This window comes from Bos javanicus, chromosome 2, assembly GCF_032452875.1.
Source record: "Bos javanicus breed banteng chromosome 2, ARS-OSU_banteng_1.0, whole genome shotgun sequence".
Classification (NCBI taxonomy): domain Eukaryota; kingdom Metazoa; phylum Chordata; class Mammalia; order Artiodactyla; family Bovidae; genus Bos; species Bos javanicus.
The window spans coordinates 96,382,569-96,408,263 of NC_083869.1; the positions used below are offsets into that span (position 1 = coordinate 96,382,569).

Sequence of the window (25,695 nt, forward strand, 5' to 3'; positions counted from 1 at the left end):
TGCCACAACGTACTGAATGCTCAACAGTCCTCTCTTGATCCCACTCTACATTCCAAGTACTTGACAGCAGGCATGTGATGTCTTACTGACCCTCTTATATAATCTCTATGTCTTCAACCTTCGGTGCTCCATGTTCCAACCTTTCTCCTCTTGGAATTTTTCTTTTCCCTAGGATGTATAGTCCTCAAATTCACTATACAAGGGTCTAATGCCAAGTTTAGTCTCTATAAGTGAACACCTCTTACTAGCTTGCCTCATCTGGTTTTGGGATTAATTAACTAAAAATAACACATTCAGACAGATCAAAGTAGGGAGAGTACTTTCCTCTGACAAAGTGAACTGAGTGAAATCACCGTGGCGGTGCAGTCTGATTTGCTTCTACATAAAACTGGAAATCAGGAGCTAATCAGAACTGAGTTCTAAATCTGGTTCAACCACACATGTGCTGGGTGGCCTCTGGCAAGCTGTTTACACTCCTGGGCGCCTTACTCAGCTACCTGCATCCAATAACATTGCTAATATCAAACTGCTTCACGTGTGGATCGTTCACTAGGTAGCTGTTTCGATTTCAACACACTTTTTTAAAAAAATGTAAACAGCTGTATGATTACGGAGCCCTCCACCGGACCTCACCCAAACAGCCATGTGCTCCTGGTCTCTCCTTGGAAAGACATGTCAGCCCAGCAACAGCAACATCAGCAACCAACTATTTATAGCATCCTGCTTTTCAGCCAACTCAATGATTTACAGACATTTTATCTTATTTTTATAAAGAATACTCTTTCTGTAAAGCGCTATTTCCCCAGCATGACAGGTTGAGAAACTGAGGTCCATTTGTCAAGTGTGGTCATAAACACTCAACCCAAAGAATCCCATGCAGGCATCCCAATGTAACAGGATGCGGTATCAGTGTACTGCTATTTCCTAACAAGGAAATCTGCTGTTTACATGCTCATTAGGCAAAGCTAATTAGCAGGATGAATACAGCAGTCCTCCCACACAGAGGCAGAAGCAGATATGAGTAATAATACCAGTCTGGCCCACAAAGACAGGCCACATCTCCCAAGTTGGATGGTAAAAATGAGGACTTCCTCCCACTTGACTAAATGGCTTGTATTCAGAATGTAATGAGTGCTCAAGAGGCTGGGGCATGTAGTTTTAGAAGCAGCTGGACTATGAAGAAAAATGCAATGCTAAAGACACCCTGGATAAACAGTTTCTGCCAATTCATCCTCAAATATGAGAAACAAGGGCGATTATAAGAATGATCAGCACATGTGGCTCTCACATGGTCTTCACTTTGGTTAAGGCCACAGCTGATCGGAAATCTCCTGCAAGTTACATAATGTAAAGGCTCCACCACAAAAGGATCTGACCCTAGTAAGGATGTTTCCGGGCAATCAGGCTACAAGAGGTTAAGCTCTGTTATAAAGACATGTAATGTGAGCATGTTGATGGAGCACAGGCAAGCCAGGAGCAGCAGACAAGGAAATGGTGCTGGTGTGGACCTCAGAAGAAGAGTTCAGAGGTCTTTCAGGGGACAAGGACAGGTAGAAACACAGATGGAATTAAATGGCTACATTTATCTAAGTTTCAATAAATGAGAAGTGTATTGATGGGCAATACATAAGGAACATACCATTTAAAAATATAATTTTATAGTGTTTTTCCCAGTTCTGAAGGTAATAAACACTCATAAAAACCCTGGAGAATACTGACAGATGTGGAAAAGAAACAAAAATCAGTCATGACCTCAGAACTCAGAGAAAACAGGGTTTTTTTAAAAATCTAACTGGACATGGAACAACAGACTGGTTCCAAATAGGAAAAGGAGTACATCAAGGCTGTATATTGTCATCCTGCTTATTTAACTTATATGCAGAGTACATCATGAGAAACGCTGGGCTGGAAGAAGCACAAGCTGGAATCAAGATTGCAGGGAGAAATATCAATAACCTCAGATATGCAGATGACACCACCCTTATGGCAGAAAGTGAAGAGGAACTAAAAAGCCTCTTGATGAAGGTGAAAGAGGCGAGTGAAAAAGTTGGCTTAAAACTCAACATTCAGAAAACGAAGATCATGGCATCTGGTCCCATCATGTCATGGGAAATAGATGGGGAAACAGTGGAAACAGTGTCAGACTCTATTTTGGGGGGCTCCAAAATCACTGCAGATGGTGATTGCAGCCATGAAATTAAAAGACACTTACTCCTTGGAAGAAAAATTATGACCAACATAGACAGCATATTGAGAAACAGAGACATTACTTTGCCAACAAAGGTCCGTCTAGTCAAGGCTATGGTTTTTCCAGTGGTCATGTATGGATGTGAGAGTTGGACTGTGAAGAAAGCTGAGTGCCAAAGAATTGATGCTTTTGAACTGTGGTGTTGGAGAAGACTTGAGAGTCCCTTGGACTGCAAGGAGATCCAACCAGTCCATTATGAAGGAGATCAGCCCTGGGATTTCTTTGGAAGGAATGATGCTAAAGCTGAAACTCCAGTACTTTGGCCACCTCATGCGAAGAGTTGACTCATTGGAAAAGACTCTGGTGCTGGGAGGGATTGGGGGGCAGGAGGAGAAGGGGACGACAGAGGATGAGATGGCTGGATGGCATCACTGACTCAATGGACGTGAGTCTGAGTGAACTCCGGGAGTTGGTGATGGACAGGGAGGCCTGGCGTGCTGCAATTCATGGGGTTGCAAAGAGCCGGACACGACTGAGTGACTGAACTGAATATTTAATTGAAATAAGATTATATATACAGTTTGGGCATACGATCTGTTTAGATATATGCTCAAAAAGCAAATACCAATAAACAACTAACGTTGAAAAGAAAAAAACGTGCCAGAGTGTGCTGTGTCCAGCAAGACCTATAGCCTGGCACCAGGCCCCTCTTGACTGAACTCTCTTCCACTGAGTCCAGGGACCTCCTCACTACACCACCACTAGCTCCCTCACTGCAAAGCCCTGACCTGTCCTGAGCCTGTCAACCAGCCCCTCCTCAAACCTTTCCTCCTCGGGATTCACAGGCACCGAGGTCTCTGTTTCCCTCCTTCTTCTTCCCTCCCCTTCTTGGTTCCATCTTCTGCCTTTCCTTACTGGTCTCCTCACCTCAACTCTCTTCTCTGACCATGGCCACATGTACTGCTCAGGTCAATTTGTCCACACTGTCCTTCAATAATTACCTCCATGTTCATACCTCCCAAACTTCTACCTTCAGTCTTCATGGGACTTGGGTCCCATCTTCCCAACTTTTTGTAAGACATTTTTACCTGACTTATCTTCTGGCCAAATGAAGTTCAACTTGTCTCAAGCCAACTCAGTGATTCACTCAATGATTATTTGCTGACTGCTCACTATGGGCTGTGTGCGGTCTAAGTTACTGGTGAGACAGAAGCAAATACAACCCTTCAGTACAGCTCCCACTGATGATGGCACAACTCTCTAATCTAGGCCTTTCACAGTCTGGGACTAGCTTGCTCTCCAACTTTCCACTTCGCTTTCATAAGACATTCTTTTCCTCCAAACTGGAATACTACTGCTCAAATTTTAGGCTTTCCCAACTCTAACACTTTGCTTACAGTTTTCTCTGAGGTATCATCTCCCACCTCTACCTACTGAAATTCCATCCACTCTTCAAGCTCAATTGGCACCTCTTTCACAAGCTTTCTTTGATTCCTACCCTAAAACGGTCTGCTCTTTCTTCAACCGTCTACAGAACGTCTTTGGTACCATGCCCACAGCTTACATTGCACAGTGCCTGTTCTTTCTGAAATGAGGGTGATGATAAATTATCAAAAGCATATTTTATGCCAAGTACATTGCTTAGTACTTTATATCTGTAAGCTTCACCATGTTTAAAGTGGTACCATTATTCCCATTTTTACAGATGAGGAATCTGAGGTGCAAAGATACCAAGATTCCTGCAGTCACACGCCTACCCTACTGGACATACAGCAACTTAAGAACAGCAATTCTACCCCATCGCATGTTTACAGCCCTCACTGGACCTAACACTATGGCTAATACACAATGTGTGTGTGTCTGTTGGGGGCGGGGCGGGGGTTCAGTCACTCAGTCGTGTCTGACTCTTTGCAGCCCATGTACTATAGCCTGCCACACTCCTCTGCTCATGGGACTTTCCAGGCAAGAATACTAGAGTGGGTTGCCATTTCCTACTCCAGGGTATCTTGCCGACCCAGGGATTGAACCCATGTCTCCTGCTTGGCTGGCGGATTCTTTACCACTGCACCACCTCAGAAGCCCAGTACACAGTGGGTGCTCAGTAAATACTGGCTGAATGAACAACTACATGAAGTCTGTTTTCAAAGTACTGACATCTATACATATAAACAGCACTCTGGTTTTCTGGCAAAAATATATTTGAATTCATAAGCTCATCTAAGTAAAATCTGACATGATTTCCAAAACACTGACTTGAGCTTTTACATTTTTTTTCTTGGTTAGAAAAAGCTTCCAAGCTATTAAAACTGGGTTTAAAAATAACATGGCAAAGGTCAGGTAGCAGAGACCTCACTCAGACCTTTTATGAAAACAAAAGCACCTATGCAACCCTTAGGAATTACTCTGAGAACCACTCCAAATTCATAGTTCAGCTGGTCAAATTTCCCAGTGATTTAGAGCTCAAGTTCTTTCTAATACCAGGAAGGACACGTTCCCTTTGAAATACCCTCAGGCAATCAACCTAAAGCATTTTCCAGTCCATCTCTGTGATTATTGTTTGTCACTTGCAAAAATCATTGAGACGTGTGACACCCCAAGGTATTTTCCCAGAAAGCAAACGAAATATAAGTATGGCATCTCAAATTTCCAACTGCTCTGTTCTTGAAGGCAGTAACGTTATTATGCCTCAATGTCAACCACTGGATTGGAAAGCTAAGGCTTCTGATTCAGAAGCCCATTTTCATAAAACCAAAATGACCTGGTTTTAGCAACAAAACAGACACAAACTTCAGTTACTTAAGTGTCTAAAAATGCAGACTCAATGTTTTTCATTTCCCTTTACCTCCATGGCAGGAAATAGTGATTAAAAAAGCATACAAAGGAACCACTCAAATTATCTTCATCCTAGGACTGAGGTGAAGAAAGTGACAAGTTCCATCATAAAAACCACATGCGCTAGAGTCAGCCTCCAACTGCAGCAAGGAATCATTGACTAGTACAAGGTGGATGAGATGGCTGGATGGCATCACCAACTTAATGGACATGACTTTGAACGAACTCCAAGGGACAGTGGATGACGGAGGTGCCTGGGGTGCTGCAGTCCACGGGGTCGCAAAGAGACGAACATGACTTAGCAACTGAACAACTGCAACGTGGAGGCGCCGTCTCAGCTAAACCAGCTAGCACGAAACCTCCACGACGAAGGCAACGGCCCGCCAAGGACATCCACTGAGACCCAGCTGTGCAAGACACCCTAAAAGCTAGGGAAGTAGCTTTCTAGATTAGCCTCTTTAGATTTAAAGATGTCATCAGCTCAAACAACTATTTGACTTCATTGAGAGTAACTGTCTTCATGTGCATGGTTTAGTGTGTGGTTTATAAATCACTTGATAAGCTTCTTGATAAAATTTTGTAGTAATCTCAACAAAGAGAGGTAAGTAGAGAAGCAGGATTATTTTTTAGAGATGATGAAAGAGACCAAAATAACTCACCTATTGTCAGTCGAAGGCCCCATGGGAAAGAAAAAGAAGTTCCTGTAATCCCTGTCTAATTACTGAGTACAAGTTCCACTACCTTTTAAATCACCTTAAATCACTCAGGGCCCCTGATGCTAGAAGGACCATAAACAAGGACTAAGTAAGTTGAATCCAATCCATGAGCCACCCAGTTTTGAGTCTGTTTGATGGGACAGAGGTGTAGCAACAGGAAGAACACACACTGCTGACACCAGGAGAGGGCTGATAGCTCAGCACTGCCTTCTAAGCTGAATGACCTCCAGTAAGTCAGGCTGACTCAGGACTTCTTGGCCCTTCTTATCTGCAAAGTTGAAATCCTGCCAATGCCTGTATCCCTCAAAGCATCTCTCCATTAGAGAGCTGTAATGCACAAATGCAGATAATATATGTGAAATTTTTGTAAAATCTAAAACAATTACTATTCCTATTAGAAGCTAGTAGATTCCTAAACACACAAACATTTATACTCAACAAGCAATCACAGAGGATGGACCAAGTATCCAAACACTATGTTAGATGATACTATGGTCACAAAACACAGCTTCTGCCCTCAAAAAGCTTATGGGGAAATACAACAAAACCAAGTATAAAAAGCAGTCTAACAAAAGTATACAAAAGGTGTCACAAGAACATAAATAAGAATCATCACAAATCAAGGGACAATAAAAGGTCTTAAGTGACAAAACACAATTAAATCACATAACAACATGTATACAGAGATGACTTCAGCTAAAAGAAACCAAAGACAAAGGAAACAAATGTACAAACAAAACTAATCAGACCTGCTCTAGAAAAGATGCTGCTTCTGGCATGGAGCTGTCAACTTACCGGAATATCTTGAAAGATCCCACCAAAGGGTGAGCTCAACGCGAACTCACCACTGCGCAAATGGGAGGCATGCATGCAAAGTGCTTCCTCACAAGCTGCCCAAGGCTATACGACCCATGGGGACATCCCTGGCCAAGAGAAGCCTCTGCTGGGTGGCTGAGATGTCATGAGAAATGAACCCATGCCTCACTTCCTGTTGACTTAATTTCTTAGGTCACCACAGCTGATTAGCAGAAGGGAGAATACTTACCACTTTAACCTTTAAAGCAACAACCAGCTTATATGTGAGCACGTATTCACAGAACTGGTTCCTCTGGGCATTTAGGGTGAATGTACACGAGAAGTAATTATCTGATTTTTTTTTTCTTTCTTTGGTACACTTGAACCTTCTTAAATATGAGCCCAGATCTTTGTTAAATGGCACCCAGAGAGTACCAGACCCACAATAAGGTCTAAGCAGAAGGTGACTCACTTCTTATTTGAAAGGATGGAGGTACCCAGTGATGATGGGCTGCTTCCACAACTTCTCCCTCCCTTTTGGACTCAATTTTTGACAATGACCTTGGTTGGCTACCTAGCAGCCTCTTACCAATTCTCTCAGGAAACAAATGAGGCTGCCAAAAGCAGACAAAACATTGTCTTTGACCCTCAAAGATAAGGACAAGGCAAGGTAAAAATAAGAAAAGTCTTTGCTATTTTACTAAGTATAACACATAGGCCAAAAAATTCTCTGTCCATCATATAGACAGAGGAAAAGTTTGCAAAGTATGAAAAGGAAGAACACTAAAAACTACATTTTCATCTCTAAATCTTGGTTTAAATTTCTTTTATTACGGACCATTGGGCTTCCCAGGTGGCTCAGTAGTAAAGAATTCACCTGCCGACACAAGAGACCTGGGTTTGATCCCTGGGTTTGGAAGATGCCCTGAAGGACAGCATGGCAACCCGCTCCAGTATTCTTGCTTGGAGAATCCCATGGACAGAGGAGCCTGGCGGGCTACAGTCCATGGGGTCACAAAGAGTCAGATATGACTGAGCATGCACACATGCATAGACTATTATCATTGGTATGAAATGGATTTTTACTAAACAAGTCTGCAATGCCAAAACCCCCTGAAGTTGAATTCTGGAGCTCTGATTGGCCTATTTCTCTGACTGTTTTGATCTGACATTAGGATGACAAGCTTACGGTAGTTGGGATTGAAATAGTTCCCCAGCATCGGAAATGACTACTATTAAAGTCTTCAAAAATGCCCTGAAGAGGACTCCTTGAGTGTAGATGGACATACTTTAAATGTGGAAGGGTGTATTTAACCAAAAGTTTAAAAAACTACATAGAGTTCTTATAGCTCCTATGCCAAGACCAAGATTTAAGTCGTTGTAACATTTACTGAACACTTCAGTTCAGTTCAGTTTCAGTTCAGTCACTCAGTCACGTCTGACTCTTTGTAACCCCATGGACTGCAGCATGTCAGGCCTCCCTGTCTATCACCAACTCCTGGAGTTTACTCAAACTCATGTCCATGGCGTCGGTGATGCCATCCAACCATCTCATCCTCTGTCATCCCCTTCTCCTCTTGCCTTCAATCTTTCCCAGCATCAGGGTCTTTTCCAATGAGTCAGTTCTTCTCATTAGATGGCCAAAGTATTGACGCTTCAGCTTCAGCATCAGTCCTTCCAAAGAATATTCAGGACTGATTTCCTTTAGGATGGACTGGTTGGATCTCCTTGCAGTGCAAACGACTCTCAAGAGTCTTCTCCAACACCACAGTTTAAAAGCATCAATTCTTCAGTGCCCAGCTTTCTTTTATAGTTCAACTCTCACATCCACACATGACTACTGGAAAAAAAGTGCTATTGAACACTTACTAAAGTGATTACGTGAAGCCTTGTATCTTCATTACGCTGTTAAATCCTCCCAGCAACCCTATTGGAGAGTTGCTGCTATTATTATTATTACCACTTTACAGATAAGGGACTTGAGATTTAAAGAAATGCAGTAGTACCTTATCCAAGCTAATATGGTCAGTAAGTGAGTGGAAACCAGCCTCTAAAATGCACATACCAGCCAGTAGAACAATAGCAAACTAATTACCTTGAGATAACACAGCTAGAATTTTACACATAAGGTACTTTGAATGTTAATTTCAAACAGTAAGAACTTTAATAATTATTTTTAAATCTTTCTATTTGTGTATCCCACAACTCAGAAAGTTAATTGCTAAATATACTTAATTTACAAAAAAAAAAAAAAAAATCACCTCTGTACTATTTCTGTGTCACTGTAAATTCTCTAAGGGAATGGTGGATGAGAGGTGCCTGAACAAACAGAATAAAGGGCTGTTCTAACTAGCTAACCTCAATTCTCTGAAGTGACCTTGGACACACTGCTTGGAATGTCTGCAAGCGGATAATAACTGTGACTCCATTTTGGCCAAACAAGTGCTTTCAAAAATGTTTACATAGTCCTAATTGCCCTAACCTTTCACTAATGTTTACCAAAGACATCATTTTTCATTTAGCTGATAAATAGAAACACTTGTAAAAATGTTTGCTTAAAAAAAAAAAAAAAACTAACCCTGCAAATAAGTGTTTCTGTCAAAAGAACTGAAAGGAATATTTTCAAGTTAGATATAACTATAGGTAATTCAAACATGCTTCAGCTATTAAGGTATATCCAAATAAACTAAAACTAACTAAACTTTTTTTTGGTGTGGGGGGGCGGTGACAGGTAGATAGAGGGACAAATACCAGTATATATGGGATTCAAACAAAATAACAAAGTTGACCCACAACTTTCAGTCTTGTTTCTTAAGATGACATGCCCAGGTTTCATATGACCCCACTACAGTGAAAATACAGATACGATATCTGACCTTTTAGTGAAGGGTAATTACTTCTGGACCACAAGGTCTGGAATTAGAAGACCTGAGTTTGAAGGGTCCATGCACCACTACTACTTGTCAAGTCATCTGAACCTGAATTCTAGTTCTTTGAATGTAGGTCAAATAAGGATGCCTGTACTACCTCCTCCAATGATTGTTTTGGAGTGCAAATCAAATGACATAATGTAAGTGCTTTGAGAACTCAAAAGCAGGGTACAGGATACTGACAGGTGTCGTCTGTTGGCACCAGGAAAAAGGTCACCACAGTCTCTTTGATCTCCTCTCATTAGAAACCAACAAACTAGTGGAGAGAGTGGTGACAGCAATCAGTTTTGGAAGCTCTGAGATAAGGTTTTAATTTACTCAAGGGTTTGTCCTGCACTATTCAGGCAACATTAGTTTCTGTACTTTCTGGTGGTCTTAGAGTGGAAGGATTCACTAGGACAAGATTTAGTGCAGTTCAGTTCAGTCACTCAGTCATGTCCGACTCTTTGCGACCCCATGAATCACAGCACACCAGGCCTCCCTGTCCATCACCAACTCTCGGAGTTCACACAGGCTCACGTCCATCGAGTCAATGATGCCATCCAGCCATCTCATCCTCTGTCATCCCGTACTCCTCCTGCCCTGCAATCCCTCCCAGCATCATAGTCTTTTCCAATGAGTCAACTCTTCGCATGAGGTGGCCAAAGTACTGGAGTTTCAGCTTTAGCATCATTCCTTCCAAAGAAATCCCAGGGCTGATCTCCTTCAGAATGGACTGGTTGGATCTCCTTGCAGTCCAAGGGACTCTCAAGAGTCTTCTCCAACACCACAGTTCAAAAGCATCAATTCTTCGGCGCTCAGCTTTCTTCACAGTCCAACTCTCACATCCATACATGACCACTGGAAAAACCATAGCCTTGACTAGACGAACCTTTGTTTGCAAAGTAATGCCTCTGCTTTTCAATATGCTATCTAGGTTGGTCATAACTTTCCTTTCAAGGAGTAAGCGTCTTTTAATTTCATGGCTGCAATCACCATCTGCAGTGATCTTGGAGCCAAAAAAAATAAAGTCTGACACTGTTTCCACTGTTTCCCCATCTATTTCCCATGAAGTGATGGGACCAGATGCCATGATCTTCGTTTTCTGAATGTTGAGCTTTAAGCCAACTTTTTCACTCGCCTCTTTCACTTTCATCCAGAGGCTTTTTAGTTCCTCTTCACTTTATGCCAAAAGGGTGGTATCATCTGCATATCTGAGGTTATTGATATTTCTCCCTGCAATCTTGATTCCAGCCTGTGCTTCTTCCAGCCCAGCGTTTCTCATGATGTACTCTGCATAGAAGTTAAATAAACAGGGTGACAATATGCAGCCTTGACGTACTCCTTTTCCTATTTGGAACCAGTCTGTTGTTCCATGTCCAGTTCTAACTGTTGCTTCTTGACCTGCATATAGGTTTCTCAAGAGGCAGGTCAGGTGGTCTGGTATTCCCATCTCTTGAAGAATTTTCCACAGTTTATTGTGATCCACACAGTCAAAGGCTTTGGCATAGTCAATAAAGCAGAAATAGATGTTTTTCTGGAACTCTCTTGCTTTTTTGATGATCAAGTGGATGTTGACAATTTGATCTCTGGTTCCTCTGCCTTTCTAAAACCAGCTTGAACATCTGGAAGTTCACGGTTCACATACTGCTGACACCTGGCTTGAAGAATTTTGAGCATTACTTTACTACCGTGTGAGATGAGTGCAATTGTCCAGTAGTTTGAACATTCTTTGGGATTGGAATGAAAACTGACCTTTTCCAGTCCTGTGGCCACTGCTGAGTTTTCCACGTTTGCTGGCATATTGAGTGTAGCACTTTCACAGCATCATCTTTCAGGATTTGAAATAGCTCAACTGGAATTCCATCACCTCCACTAGCTTTGTGCATAGTGATGCTTCCTAAGGCCCATTTGACTTCACATTCCAGGATGTCTGGCTCTAGGTGAGTGATCACACCACCAAGATTCAGGGTGATTAAAAAGGAATATTTCTTCTCAAAGAAGAAATAATAAAGAAGTAACATCTCCCCTTGTCCCCCAAGTTCCTGTACAGCTCAGACACTTTGTCGCTTCTCCTCTTCCAAGTTTCTTAAAGAAATTTGTTTTTTGTTTTTTTTTTTAATACTCTCTGGCTCTGCTTCTTACCACGTGGAAGCACTCTGATTCTGCCTCAGGTGCAACTGTACAGGCAGAGGTCAGCACCAATCTTCTTATTGCCAAACCCGGGAGACTTTTCACTCCACAACTGCCTGAACCCTCAGTAGTACTGAACTATTGAATAATCACTCTTTACATTGCTCTCTTGAATGCATTAACAGTCTCTTCCAACACTTCTCCTTTATCTCTGTATGCTCCTTTCAGTCCCTTGTATGAGCTCCCTTTCCTATGCCCTTATCACTTTGCTGACAAAGGTCTGTACAGTTAAAGCTATGGTTTTTCCAGTAGTCATATATGGATGTACAGCTGGACCATAGAGAAGGCTGAGCACCAAATAACTGATGCTTTTGAACTGTGGTGTTGGAGACGACTCTTGAGAGTCCCTTGGACAGCAAGGAGATCCAACCAGTCCATCCTAAAAGGAAATCAACCCTGAATATTCATTAGAAGGACTGATGCTGAAGCTGAAGCTCCAATACTTTGGCCACCTAATGTGAAAAGCCAACTCATTTGAAAAGACCCTGATGCTGTTTAAAGATTGAAGGCAAAAGGAAAAGAAGGCAGCAGATAGCCTCACCAACTCAATGGACATGAATCTGAGCAAACTCTGGCAGATAGTGAAGGACAGGGGAGCCTAGTGTGTTGCAGTCCATGGGGTCTCAAAGAGTTGGACATGACTGAGTGACTGAATAACAAAATGCCCATATCATAATGTAGGTGCTCCCCTATTTTCCTCATAACCCTCTTATTTAGTTCCTTTTCCACTGGGTGATCTTCTCCACCCCTGTGGCTTTCAGTAGAAGTCCACGTGGAGATGAGAAGTATTGTTCTCTGAGCTTAAGACTCACACATGCCACTGCCTTTCAGACATCCCCTAACTCCTAACATGCACAAAAGCAAACTCCTCACCTAACCCTCAGCCTGCCCCTCCTCTTGGCATTCTCCATAGAGTGAAGAATATCATCATCCTTAACCCTAATGGCTCCCTCCCCCACAAATCACTCTGAACAGCAAGTCATGTTAATTCTACTTCTCTGAGATCTGCCAAATTTATCCCTTTCTCTCCTTCTTTACAACCTTAGTTCGGACACCAGCCAGTTTCCTCCCTTTATATTTTCCTTCCACTAATCCATTCACCACACTGCAGAGAGGGCTTTCTAAAAATATTGATAAAACTCTGTTATTTTCTGGATAAATCTTAATATTCCTTAACATTGCCTATAAGAGCTCCAGTCCACTTACTTTCCTAGGATTACCTCTTAAATCTCCATCGTCTCTTATCCTGTACCTCCCACCCCCCCACACACAGGCACAGAACTTAGCTAGTTCTCATTCAGCCTTTAGGTCTTTGCTGAGGTACCACGTCTTCCCTGACCTCCCATGTCCATTCTGGACATCCCTCTGGTGAGGTCCCACAGCACACACATTTCCTCAATTATAATGCTTTTCACTCTAAAAATAGCCTGTTTACTTGTCTGTCTCCCCTACTAGATGGCAACCTTCACGAAGACAAGATCGTGCCTGTTTCCTTCAAGACTGTATCTCTGGCTCCAAGTATAAGAGGTACGTGCCAAGGTATAAAACAAGCGCTCAATTCTTACTTGTCTAATTAACAAACCAATGAATCCCTGAGGGTGGAAGAGAAGTTGTTCTGGAAAAGTTTATGAGAAAAGATCATTTAGCTAATTTCCTGGAGCATAAAAACTGTTGGTTACATTTCCAATGTTTTCTAACCTATAAAACACGTTCCTTGTTCTATGAAAATCTATAATCACATCTGTAGATTATGGGGTAAAATGGATATTTAGCAATTTTGCAGTTAGATAAATGTCCACAGGTAAGATGGATAATACAGACCAAGGCAGCTTCAGTTTGCATTGAATTATAAATTGGTTACACTAATCATGGTAACTAGGTGAATAATCTCTTCCATACTCATTAATGTGACATATGATCAGGGAATCAAATTTAAAACACAAAACTCAAATTGACAGTTAATGACTGTATGAAAAACAAACAAAATGTTAGTGAAAAATAGCACGCCTAACATCTCAACACAATGGCCTCTATATTTTGACTTTGGTTTTTTGCTCATAACTCACGCTGCCATTAATATTAACTACACTCACGGACCAAATAAACTTCTTACCCTACTGTCAATATGAAGGTGAATGATGTGGGCTTTTATTGCTGTCTGGTCATACCTACAGTAGCCAATGAAGCAGAGCAAACATAGGCATGGAATTCACTGCTGGTGGTTATTCTTACCACACTCTCACTCAGTACCCAGTTCTCTGAATTATTTAGCTTGCACCAGAAACTCCAAGCTAGAATACAGTTCAGCTACTTAAGAACCGAATACTAAATCCACTCTAAAAGAAAAAAAGCAATTCCTTGTTAGATATTCCTCCACCCAGTTTCTTTTAAAGGGTAAACATGCCCCATGAAGAAAATCAGCATTTGGCTAACAGCCAGTGGGGCAAGAGACACTTCCAGTACTTTCCTACAGATGTGGAGGAGAGGGCATATCAAACTATCCAAGGAACAGTAGGAAAAGGAGGAGAAGCAGCAGTGGTCTGGGGCTCCTGGAAAGTGTCCGTAGACAGAGAATCCTAAACATTCTACCCAAATGGTATGACCTTTTCAGGTTTCTAGTAAAATCAGGTTTTCTGAAACCAGTAATTAAAATAGTACCCTGCAACCTGCCTGCTTCTTAAATATGTAAATGTACGACTTGACTTCAAGTATCATGGGAAAGCTGCACACAAGATTAAACTGGAATAGAGTATGTTAAGTACTTGATAAATATTCAGTAACTATTAGCTTTGTATGGTTTTTAATGCAGATGTTACCAGCCTAGTTTGGTTTTCCTAGTAATAACATGCAAGGGTTTTTTTTTTTTTTTCCGCTAATGGCTATATATCCATCATAGTTCTTTGTTTTCCACTTGTATAATTAACCTGAGTCTATGGCCCAAAGCCTAAAATCCATCCATCTATGAGAAAACAAAGACTTAAGGAAACTCAACCACGAGCTTCCTTATTCTATTATTTCAGTATGATACGCATCCATCCTCCTACCATAAAGCTTACACTGATTATCCGTATTGACAAATAAGTTATCCTACTTTGTTGTCAACCTTCTCAACCGTATTTATCATTTCCTATCCGATCATTGTCTTTCTTTAAAACATCACTCTCTCACACATATTTTAGTCATTTATGAATTTTTATTTTCTCCATTATTTGACTGGACAATGTCTTAGATTCATTGTATACCCCATAGCACAGGGTTTTTAACAGCATTTAAAATAATGTTTGTTAACTATTATGGTTATAAACAACTACTGTATACTTACTGTTAAATGTCTTGAAAATACATAAAAATGTTCCAGGGGAAATAAACTATGCCTAGTCATCCTCCAATGGGTAAAAAAAAGTGCTGCTCCATTTTGGCCCTTTCAGCCTCTTTTCTTATGTAGGTATATTTTCTGCTTTTTTAAACATAGTTGAGAGTTATTATGGTCTTCCCTGGTGGCTCAAATGGTAAAGAATTTGCCTGCAATGTGGGAGACTCAGATCCCTGGGTCGGGAAGAACCCCTAGAGAAGGGAATGGCCACCCACTCCAGTATTCTTGCCTGGAGAATCCCATGGACAGAGGAGCCTGGAAGGCTTCAGTCCACAGGGTCACAAAAAGTTGGACACGGCTGAGCAACTAACACTTTTCACTTACTACACATATATTTCTCTAACTGATCTCCTCCTATTTACCAAAAATTGGTAAATACCTTTCCATACTGTTAAAACCCTTCATAAATATCCTTTTTAAAGTCTGTATAACACCGTATCTTTTGACAACACCATAATTAATTCACACTGTTCCCCTCCTGTTGGGCATTGAGACTATTGTCAATACCTGACTTTTCTAACCAAAGCTATATTAAGCACTTGTGAATGTTAACTTTTTAAATATTTCTGATAAGTTCCCTTGGACAGACTGCTAGAAGTGCAACTACTGGACTGAGGAGGAGTAGACACATTAGTGAGATTTTTCAGACATTAAGCCAACAAATTTTTCAGAAAGGTTTAATATCTATGTACGCCTCACAGCATCTGAGAGTGTCTGCTCTACTGCACATAAACTGATGTGAAGAGCTAGAATTTTTAAAAATCTATGTAAATTTGAGAGCTGGAAAAACAGTTTCCTGCTGTCGTTTCAATTTCATTTATTTAATTAATGGAAAGAGAAAGCATTTTCTTTCTTTTTTTCATTTTTATTTGAGAATGCACTTTCATATGACTATTAGCCACTTAGTTTTCTCTTCTAAGGATAGTCTGTTCCTGTCTTTATGGTCTTCTATTGTGGTGTAACAAATTCCCACAAACTTAGAACCTTAACACAACACCCATTTCCTCACAATTCTGAAGGTCAGAGTCTGGGTGGGGCTGGCTAGGTTCTCAGCTCAGGCTCTCCTTCACAAGGCTGAAATCAATGCGCTGGCCAGGCTGTGTTCCTAACCAACGGCTCTGGTAAAGAATCCAGTTTCGAGCTCATTCATTTGCTGGCCCTCAGTTTGATGTCCCCGTTTCCACGCCGGGTCACCCTCAGCAATTCCAGGTCTCCTGCTTTTCTCAAGGCCGCCCCCACTCCTTCTCAAGCATTCCCTCCATCTTCAATACAGCAACAGCATGTTCAGTCCTACTCAGGCTTCAGATCCCTCGGATTTCCCTAGCTTGAGAAAGCTCTCCTCTTTTACAGGCCCCTTTGATTAGGGCAACCCACTCCAGTATTCATGCCTGGAGAATCCCATGGATGGAGGAGCCTGGTGGGCTATAGTCCACTGGGTCGCAAAGAGTCAGACACGACTGAGCGACTTCACTTTCACTTTCACTTTGATTAGATTTGACTTCCCTGGTGGCTCAGATGGCAAAGCGTCTGCCTACAATTCAGGAGACCCAGGTTCGATCCCTGGGTCAGGAAGATCCCCTGGAGAAGGCAATGGCAACCCACTCCACTATTCTTGCCTGGGAAATCCCATGGACAGAGGAACCTGGTAGGCTACAGTCCACAGGGTCGAAAAGAATCAGACAGGACTGAGCAACTTCACTTCCCTTTGATTAGATTTGGCCCACCAGCTCATTCTCCTATTTTATATTCAACTGTGCCATGTAACCAGAGAAGGCAATGGCACCCCACTCCAGTACTCTTGCCTGGAAAATCCATGGACGGAGGAGCCTGGTAGGCTGCAGTCCATGGGGTCGCTAAGAGTGGGACACGACTGAGCGACTTCACTTTCACTTTTTACTTTCATGCATTGGAGAAGGAAATGGCAACCCACTCCAGTATTCTTGCCTGGAGAATCCCAGGAACAGAGGAGCCTAATGGGCTGCTGTCTATGGGGTCGCACAGAGTTGGATACGACTGAAGCGACTTAGCAGCAGCAGTGCCATGTAACATAATATGATCAAGGAAGTGACACTTCATCATTGCAACCGGTTCCAGGGATTAGAGCATGCAATCCTGGGGGAGGGGCATTTTCAGAATTGTGTGGGCCACAGCGTCTTAGGTATTGCTTCTAATCATTTGTTTGTTCTCTTTATGATGTCTTAATTACATGAATTTAACAATTAGTGAATCTTACTGATGACTGCCAGAAGTGCATTTTCACAATAGCAAAGACAGCTGTGGACAGGGCCTGCTGCTGCTGCTGCTGCTAAGTTGCTTCCGTAGTGTCCAACTCTGTGTGACCTCATAGGCTTCCCCATCCCTGGGATTCTCCAGGCAAGAACACTGGAGTGGGTTGCCATTTCCTTCTCCAATGCATGAAAGTGAAAAGTGAAAGTGAAGTTGCTCAGTCGTGTCCGACTCTTAGCGACCCCATGGACTGCAGCCTACCAGGCTCCTCCGTCCATGGCATTTTCCAGGCAAGAGTACTGGAGTGGGGTGCCATTGCCTTCTCCAGACAGGGCCTGCTAAGTGCTAATAAAGATTCTGAACACAGTGGGTCCTCCATACCCTTGGCTTCCACATTCGCAAATTCAACCAACCACAGATTGAAAATATCTGGGGGGAAAAGAACTCCAGAAAGTTCCAGAAGCAAAACTTGAATTTGCTGGACACCAGGCAACTATCTGCAGATTCCCTAATGGCTCACTGGTAAAGAATCTGCCGGCTAATACAGGAGATGCAGGTTTGATCCCTGGGTTAGGAAGAGCCCCTGGAGAACGAAATGGCAACTCACTCCAGTATTCTTGCCTGAGAAATCCCATGGACAGAGGAGCCTGGTGGGTTACAGTCTATGGGGTAGCAAAGAGTAATATATGACTTAGCAACTTAAAAAAAGAAAAAGGCAACTATTTACATAGCATTTTCATTGAAATTACAGCTATTTACATAGAATATACATTATATTAGGTACTACGAGTAATCTTATAGTACCAAGAAGTCTGGCAGGCTACAGTCCATGGGATCACAGAGTTAGACACAACTGAGTGACTAACACTTTCATAGGTAATCTAAAAATGATTTAAATTACACCAGAGGATGTGTGTAGGTTAAGTGCAAGGCACTACATACACCATATTATATAAAGGTCTTGAGAATTCTTGAATTTTGGTATCTGAGAGGTCTTGGAACTAAGTCCCCTTGTGTATCGAGGGATGACTGCTGTATATAACTTTGCTAACACTGCTGTTTTTAAAAGATGTAATTTCGGGAAAAGTTACAATACGAAAGTTACTATCCTAACTGTTTTTAAGGGTACAGTTCCTTACTGTTAAGTACATTTACCTTGTTGTGCAACTAATCTCTAGAACTCTTCGTTTTGCAAAACTGAAACCATACCCATTTAACAACTGTTCATTTCAACCCTCCCCCAGCTCCTGGCAATCACCATTTACTTTTAACATTGCTATATCCTTATGTATTTATTAACAAGCATGTATATTGCAATTTCTATATGTGCTGTTCTAAGAACCTTCAAAATATTAACTCATTTAATCCTCACAATAACCCTATGAGATCAGTACTGTCATTCCCATACCAAAGATTAAGAAACACAACAAATAAACTGCTCAAGGTTACACAATAGGAAGTGACCAAGCAGGAATTCAAACCCAGAATGGCTTTATAGTTCTTGCTATGAACCATTACATTGTGAAAATACTCACTGTAAAGGCAAACTCGTCAGTCATTAATATTATGTCCTTGATGTGCATGACTTTAAAACACTCTTTTATGTGCAATTTACTCTAATATTCTTCTAGTAACTAAAAGTTAGACTATATGACCCAGAAAGACTACATGTCTACTGATCTTTCAGCCCAGTTTTGGTTAAAGCATTTTTTTTGAAGCTAATGAAACAAAAATTGCCTTGTATATTAAGGTGTGCCAAAGTATCTTATGAATGAATACAAATTGCAATTGACTATGACAACTGAAATTAATATATTACAGGAAAAAAGCCTAGATATTTATCTTTTGCAAGAAGAGAGAAAACTTCCAAATAAGTTTACAACAGCATAACTCAATCTCGGTTTAACCGGGTAAATTCAAATCTGTTTTGCTTTGCAAGCTATAAATCTAGATCAGTCTTTATTTGTCATTCATTTGTATATCTCAGTACTAACTTACTTTATTTGAGGAGTGGGCCCAAAATTTCCGGATCTCAACCTTTTAGCTTAGCAATCCTGTTATAGAAGACCAAATCATGCTTGTCATCAGTAGCACAGTGGCATTTACTATATATTAAAAATGAGCAAGGTCAACAGAAGGAACAATCGTTGTAATCTGGGAGCCCTAGTTAGATGTGAATTAAAAGCTCTGCTGAGGCCTCGTTTCTAGGACCCAGGAGGGGTAGGGAGGGGTGGAGGCGAGGACTAAAAAAAACGCACAGAACAGGATCAGCTATTTCAACTGCTTTCTACTTATACACCTGATTCATAAAAATAAATAGACAATGCATCATATAATCTCCTCTCATCTATTATCCACTGCATTACTGTGCAATTTTCAGGATGAAATAAAAACCAGAGGATGGAAGAAATAGCAAAATCACCGCTACCCTAGGGAGCTTCTCGAATATTTACAATAGTGTCATCCCCACACCCTTCCCCCAGTGGCCAGCCAGGCGGCAAAGAAGCAGACAGATGCTCACCTGGCCACCGACTGCTTCTCTCCCTTCACCTGCAAGGCCTGCAACCTACTCCAGGCTGAGGCTAGGTTTCGGCAGCCCGCCCTCCTCACGGTGACAGCCCATTTGGCCACCGACCACTCCGGCCCGGCTCTCTGTTTACAAGCGCTTCTTGCGGTCCCACACTTAAATGCTTCCTTCCAGCAGCCCGGGAAGCGAGACTCCGACACACAAGGTTCCAGGCCGCAAGGACTCGTCTTCCCTGGCCTAGGGACCCAGCGCCCGGCATGGCCCAACCGCACCCTCCTGGCCTTCTTACCTCTGTTTTCTCACAGTCTTCATCACACACTTCTTGAAACAGTGCTATGTGCCTCAGTCTCCTCTCTGCTTTTCTCAACGCCCAAATGGATGCTTGCAATTCGAAATTTTTACCTGGAACAAACCTGGGACTAGTTTTTAGCAGCTCCTTTGGTTAAGAGAATTTGAGAAATAACTTATTTCTGAAAATAGGACTATTAGAACCCAGAGGTTGCTTCGCATTTCCGATTTGGAGCTGCGATGAAAGTCAATTTTCATTGCCCTTTCATGTTGTAGCCTGCAGGTTGAAACAGGATGGTTTTGAGAGGTCTTGAACCCCCATTCAGATTCACATCAAAACAGAAAGGGCGTGTGTGCGTGTGTGTGTGTGTGTGTGTGTGTACATGCACACTGGCAGGCGACCTGAGTTCTCCCCAACCCACCCCCAGTGACTTTGGCCAGTTTACAAGAGGATAGGCTGGTCTGACTGGAAGACTGTCCTTGAAGTTTCCTGCTTTATCTCCATCATAGCACACTTAGCCATTTTCTCAATTTATAATTACATATTTAAAAAAACAAAAACCAAAACTTACCTGTTTTGTTGGCATCTCTACCCCCACTCCAGCCTCACCTGTAAACTCCCTGAGTGAGTGAGTGAGTGAAAGTTGCACAGGCTTGTCCAACTCTTCGCAACCCAATGGACTATACAGTTCATGGAATTCTCCAGGCCCAGAATACTGGAGTGGGTAGCATTTCCCTTCTCCAGGAGATCTTCCCAACCCAGGGATAGAACCCACATCTCCTGCCTTGCAGGCAGATTCTTTACCACCTGAACCACAAGGGAAGCCCAAACTCCCTGAGGGCAGGAACTATTTCAGTTTCACTCACCACCACATTACAGGCACAAAGCACAGTGGCTTCTGTGCCTACTGATCAGGGGCTTCCCTGGTGGCTGAGAATATAAAGAATCTGCCTGCAATGTAGAAGACCCATGTTCGATCCCTGGGTTGGGAAGATATCCTGGAGAAGAAAATGGCAACCCACTCCGGGATTCTTGCCTGGAGAATTCTGGACAGAGGAGCCTGGCAAGCTACAGTCCATGGGGTCACAAAGAGTTGGACCCGGACTGAGCAATTAACAGTTTGACTTTCACAGTGGCAAGGTATATATGTTTGAATGAATGAATGAAGAAATGGACACATACACAAAAAATTGTCAAAGGAGGCCAGAGAAAGTAGCAAGATAAGGTTCGAAAAATATGATTCCCCCACTTTCTGGAAAATGAATAAAAATCTTTCCCCACTGAATTAAAAAAAAAAAATCTCTTGATGTTTAGAGTTTAAATAAGTTTGTCAGAAAGCTTACACTGCAACTCGAGATACCTGTTGTTGCCTAAACATGCAATGTTCTCTTTTGCCTCAAGACTTTTGATAGTTGGTTCCCTTTGATGAGAGTTATCACCTTTGCCCCATCCCTTTAGCCTGGCCAATTTCTCCTTGCTCTTTAAGAAGCAAGTGTCATCACACCTCTCCTAGAAGTCTCTAACTGAGGAACCTAATCCTTTTAAGCATGCCCAGAGGAACTCATATGTTCTTCTATAAATGCATTTATAACCCACTCCAGTGTTCTTGCCTGGAGAATCCCAGGGACGAGGGAGCCTGGTGGGCTGCCATCTCTGGGGTCACACAGAGTCAGACACGACTGAAGCAACTTAGCAGCATATACTCATTAGTCTTCCCAGGCCATTGATTCTCAAACTTCATCATGAAACAGAATCTTCTAGAACAGTGTTTCTCAAACTTTAATGTGTGGGGATCCTGTTAAAATGCAGATCATGATTCAAGAGTCTGTGGTAGGGCCTTTGCACCTCTAGTGAACTCTCAGGTGATGCCACATTTTGAGTGTCAAGGCTCTTAGATGCTTATTAAAACTGCAAATTCCTGGGTCACACACCCATTGTTGGGTTGCACCCCACAGACCTACAAGGCCTGTACTTGCCCAGTTTTAAGACCAAAGAAAGAGCTTGGAGTTAGCAACAGAGACATCTATGGTTTAATGGGTGGGTGATCTTATATGTCTGAAGCAAGAATCTGAAGTGACACCCCATGGTGTGCGGTGGACTGGTAGCAGTCTTCACTCCTGGGGTGGTTGCTAGTTACAAGGGGAATTGACAATTGACGTCAGATAGGTTCATGGCTTACCAGGGAAACCAGTAGAGGGGCATGCCCCTCACTGCCCCTTCGATAGGAACGATTACCAGTTGAGGCCTGGGGCAAGTACATAGGAAGGTCAGTCGTGTGAGTAGGGTGTAGGTGAGCAGGGGAATGTACAGAGAGCAAGAAAACAGCTGAATTGAGTGGCCTGAACTTACACCCATAGATTTTTATTCTGAAGGTCTACAATAAAGTCCTGAATTCTGTGATTTTACAGGTGTCTCAGAGTGCTTCCAATGTAGGTGATCATTGGGCTGATGCTTTGTCGTTTTTTTCCCACTATGCATTAAGCAGACTATCTGGTACCTAAAATGTATTAAAAAGCTACATTAACAGAATGACTAGATTTACACATTATCACTGATACAGATCCTCAGCACCGAAACAAGTGGATGATCCCAGACATAGCAGCCATAGCACGCTTTTTCTTTATTTTGCAGAGCAGTTTTGGGTTTGCAGCAAAACTGAGCAGAAAGTACAGGGTTCCCAGATACCAGCTGCGCCTGACATATACACAATTCCGATCCCACTATCAAGATCCCGCACTCGGATGATACATTTGTTACAGTCCATGAGCCTACATCATTATTACTCCGAATCCGAAGGGCCACCTGTTTATACCTTTTAGACCCCACAGTATACTACCAATGAAATCCCTATTTACACAAGGTAGTTTGTGTTGGATTTCTGTCATTTACAACTGAAAGCATCGTCATTTACAAGTGAAAGCACTCCATCTTCCAGGCTTACTTCCAGAATACTACTTTCTCCCACTCAACACTTTGGATTCACTTTTCTTTTTAACCACTCCTGGATACTCTTGCATTAATTCCCACTGTCCTGCTTCAGGCTCCACTATTATATTCCATCTGCATCCCCTGAAGGGCAAAGAACTTGCTTTATCCATCTTTGCACTTTCCACAGACTTTTTTGGTTTGTTTTTTGGGTGTTTTTTTTTAGCTGCTAAGTCGTGTCCAAAGTTTTTCATCCCCATGGACTGTAGCCCGCCAGGCTCCTCTGTCCACCACACTTATGGTACCTAGTTACTGATCTTCACGGGGCTTCCCAGGTGGCACTAGTGGTAAAGAACCCACCTGCTAATGCAGGAGGCATGAGAAACAGGGGTTAGATCCCTGGGTCGGGAAGACCCCTTGGAGGACCCACTCCAATATTCTTGTCTGAAGAATCCCATGCACAGAGAAGCCTGGCAGGCTATGGTCCATAGCGTCAAAAAGAGTCAGACACGACTGAAGCGACTTAGCACACACACACACAAATCATCTTCATAAATGTACATTATAACAAAGTAAAATACCAAATGACATGTAAGGCGATTCTATTATTGCATGCCTTCATTAAATTTTTTTCCTCTAAACTTTCCTTTATAACATAATGGTCAAGCCAGGATTCAATAAAGCAATGCTATCTTCCAAGAAGTAAAACAAAAGTCTCATCAAAAAATATTTTAAACAGAATCAAAAAATGTTGGTGGTATTTATAGCCTAGAATTTTCAAGCCAAGTATATCTCACCCCATGTACACAAGGATACCCAAGTAAAGATGATTGTCATATTCACCGAGAGCAATAGAATATAATTTGTTTGCCTTTTTAGGTAAATTAAAAGCATTTGAGATGTAGAACCCTGAAGGCATAAATGGACTTGCGTAAAAGTACAAATCAAGCCGGGAGGCACCCACAAGGCCATTCCATTGTTAAAATATTAAAACAGTTCCACAAACGCTACTTCAGTTCAGTTCAGTTCATTCGCTCAGTCGTGTCCGACTCTTTGCAACCCCATAAACCACAGCATGCCACATCTCCCTGTCCATCACCAACTCCCGGAATTCACCCAAACTCATGTTCATTGAGTCGGTGATGCCATCCAACCATCTCATCCTCTGTCATCCCCTTCTCCTCCTGCTCCCAATCTTTCCCAGCATCAGGGTCTTTTCGAATGAGTCAGCTCTTCGCATCAGGTGGCCAAAGTATTGGAGTTTCAGATTCAACATCAGTCCTTCCGATAAACACCCAGGAGTGATCTCCTTTAGGATGGACTTGTTGGATCTCCTTGTAGTCCAAGGGACTCTCAAGAGTCTTCTCCAACACCACAGTTCAAAAGCATCAATTCTTCGGTGCTCAGCTTTCTTCACAGTCCAACTCTCACATCCATACTTGACTACTGGAAAAAAGATAGCCTTGACTTTTTTCCAGCCTTTGTTGACAAAGTAATGTCTCTGCTTTTTAATATGCTATCTAGGTTGGTCATAACTTTCCTTTCAAGGAGTAAGTGTCTTTTAACTTCATGGCTGCAATCACAATCTGCAGTGATTTTGGAGCTCAAAAAAATAAAGTCAACCACTGTTTCCACTGTTTCCCCATCTATTTCCCATGAAGTGATGGGACCAGATGCCATGATCTTCGTTTTCTGAATGTTGATCTTTAAGCCAACTTTTTCACTCTCCTCTTTCACTTTCATCAAGCGGCTCTTTAATTCTTCACTTTCTGGCATAAGGGCGGTGTCATCTGCATATATGAGATTATTGACATTTCTCCCGGCAATCTTGATTCCAGCTTGTGCTTCTTCCAGCCCAGGATTTCTCATGATGTACTCTGCATATAAGTTAAATAAGCACGGTGACAATATACAGCCTTGACATACTCTTTTTTCTATTTGGAACCAGTCTGTTGTTCCATGTCCAGTTCCAACTGTTGCTTCCTGACCTGCATATAGGTTTCTCAAGAGGCAGGTCAGGTGGTCTGGTATTCCCATCTCTTGAAGAATTTTCCACAGTTTATTGTGATCCACACAGTCAAAGGCTTTGGCATAGTCAATAAAGCAGAAGTAGATGTTTTTCTGGAACTCTCTTGCTTTTTCGATGATCCAGCGAGTGTTGGCAATTTGATCTCTGGTTTGTCTGCCTTTTCTAAATCCAGCTTGAACATCTGGAAGTTCACGGTACACATATTATTGAAGCCTGGCCTGGAGGATTTTGAGCATTACTTTACTAGCATGTGAGATGAGTGCAATTGTGTGTTAGTTTGAGCATTCTTTGGCATTTCCTTTCTTTGGGATTGGAATGAAAACTGACCTTTTCCAGTCTCATGCCCACTGCTGAGTTTTCCAAATTTGCTGGCATATTGAGTGCAGCACTTTCACAGCATCATCTTTTAGGTTTGAAATAGCTCAACTGGAATTCCATCACCTCCACTAGCTTTGTTCATAGTGATACTTCCTAAGGCCCACTTGACTTCACATTCCAGAATGTCTGGCTCTAGTGAGTGATCACAGCATCATAGTTACCTGGGTCATTAAAGTCTTTTTTGTACAGTTCTTCTGTATATTCTTACAACCTCTTCTTAATATCTTCTGCTTCTGTTAGGTCCATAAAATTTCTGACCTTTATTGAGCCCATCTTTGCATGAAATGTTCCCTTGGTATCTCTAATTTTTCTTGA

At 42.1% G+C, this 25,695-nt stretch overlaps 1 protein-coding gene across 2 annotated transcripts in view; it reads right to left on the reverse strand.

Moving 5' to 3' along the window:
- Positions 1–19,936, reverse strand: part of PLEKHM3 (pleckstrin homology domain containing M3) — a 223,198-nt gene extending 203,262 nt beyond the window's left edge. Inside the window, exon 1 of one of the 2 annotated variants that reach the window (XM_061382958.1) lies at positions 19,754–19,936. The gene's annotated coding sequence lies outside the window, so the exon portion shown is untranslated. Of the gene's footprint in view, positions 1–6,531; positions 6,792–19,753 lie in introns of those variants that run through there. The other variant, XM_061382967.1, reaches the window with a different exon arrangement.
- Positions 19,937–25,695: the final 5,759 nt, after the last annotated feature.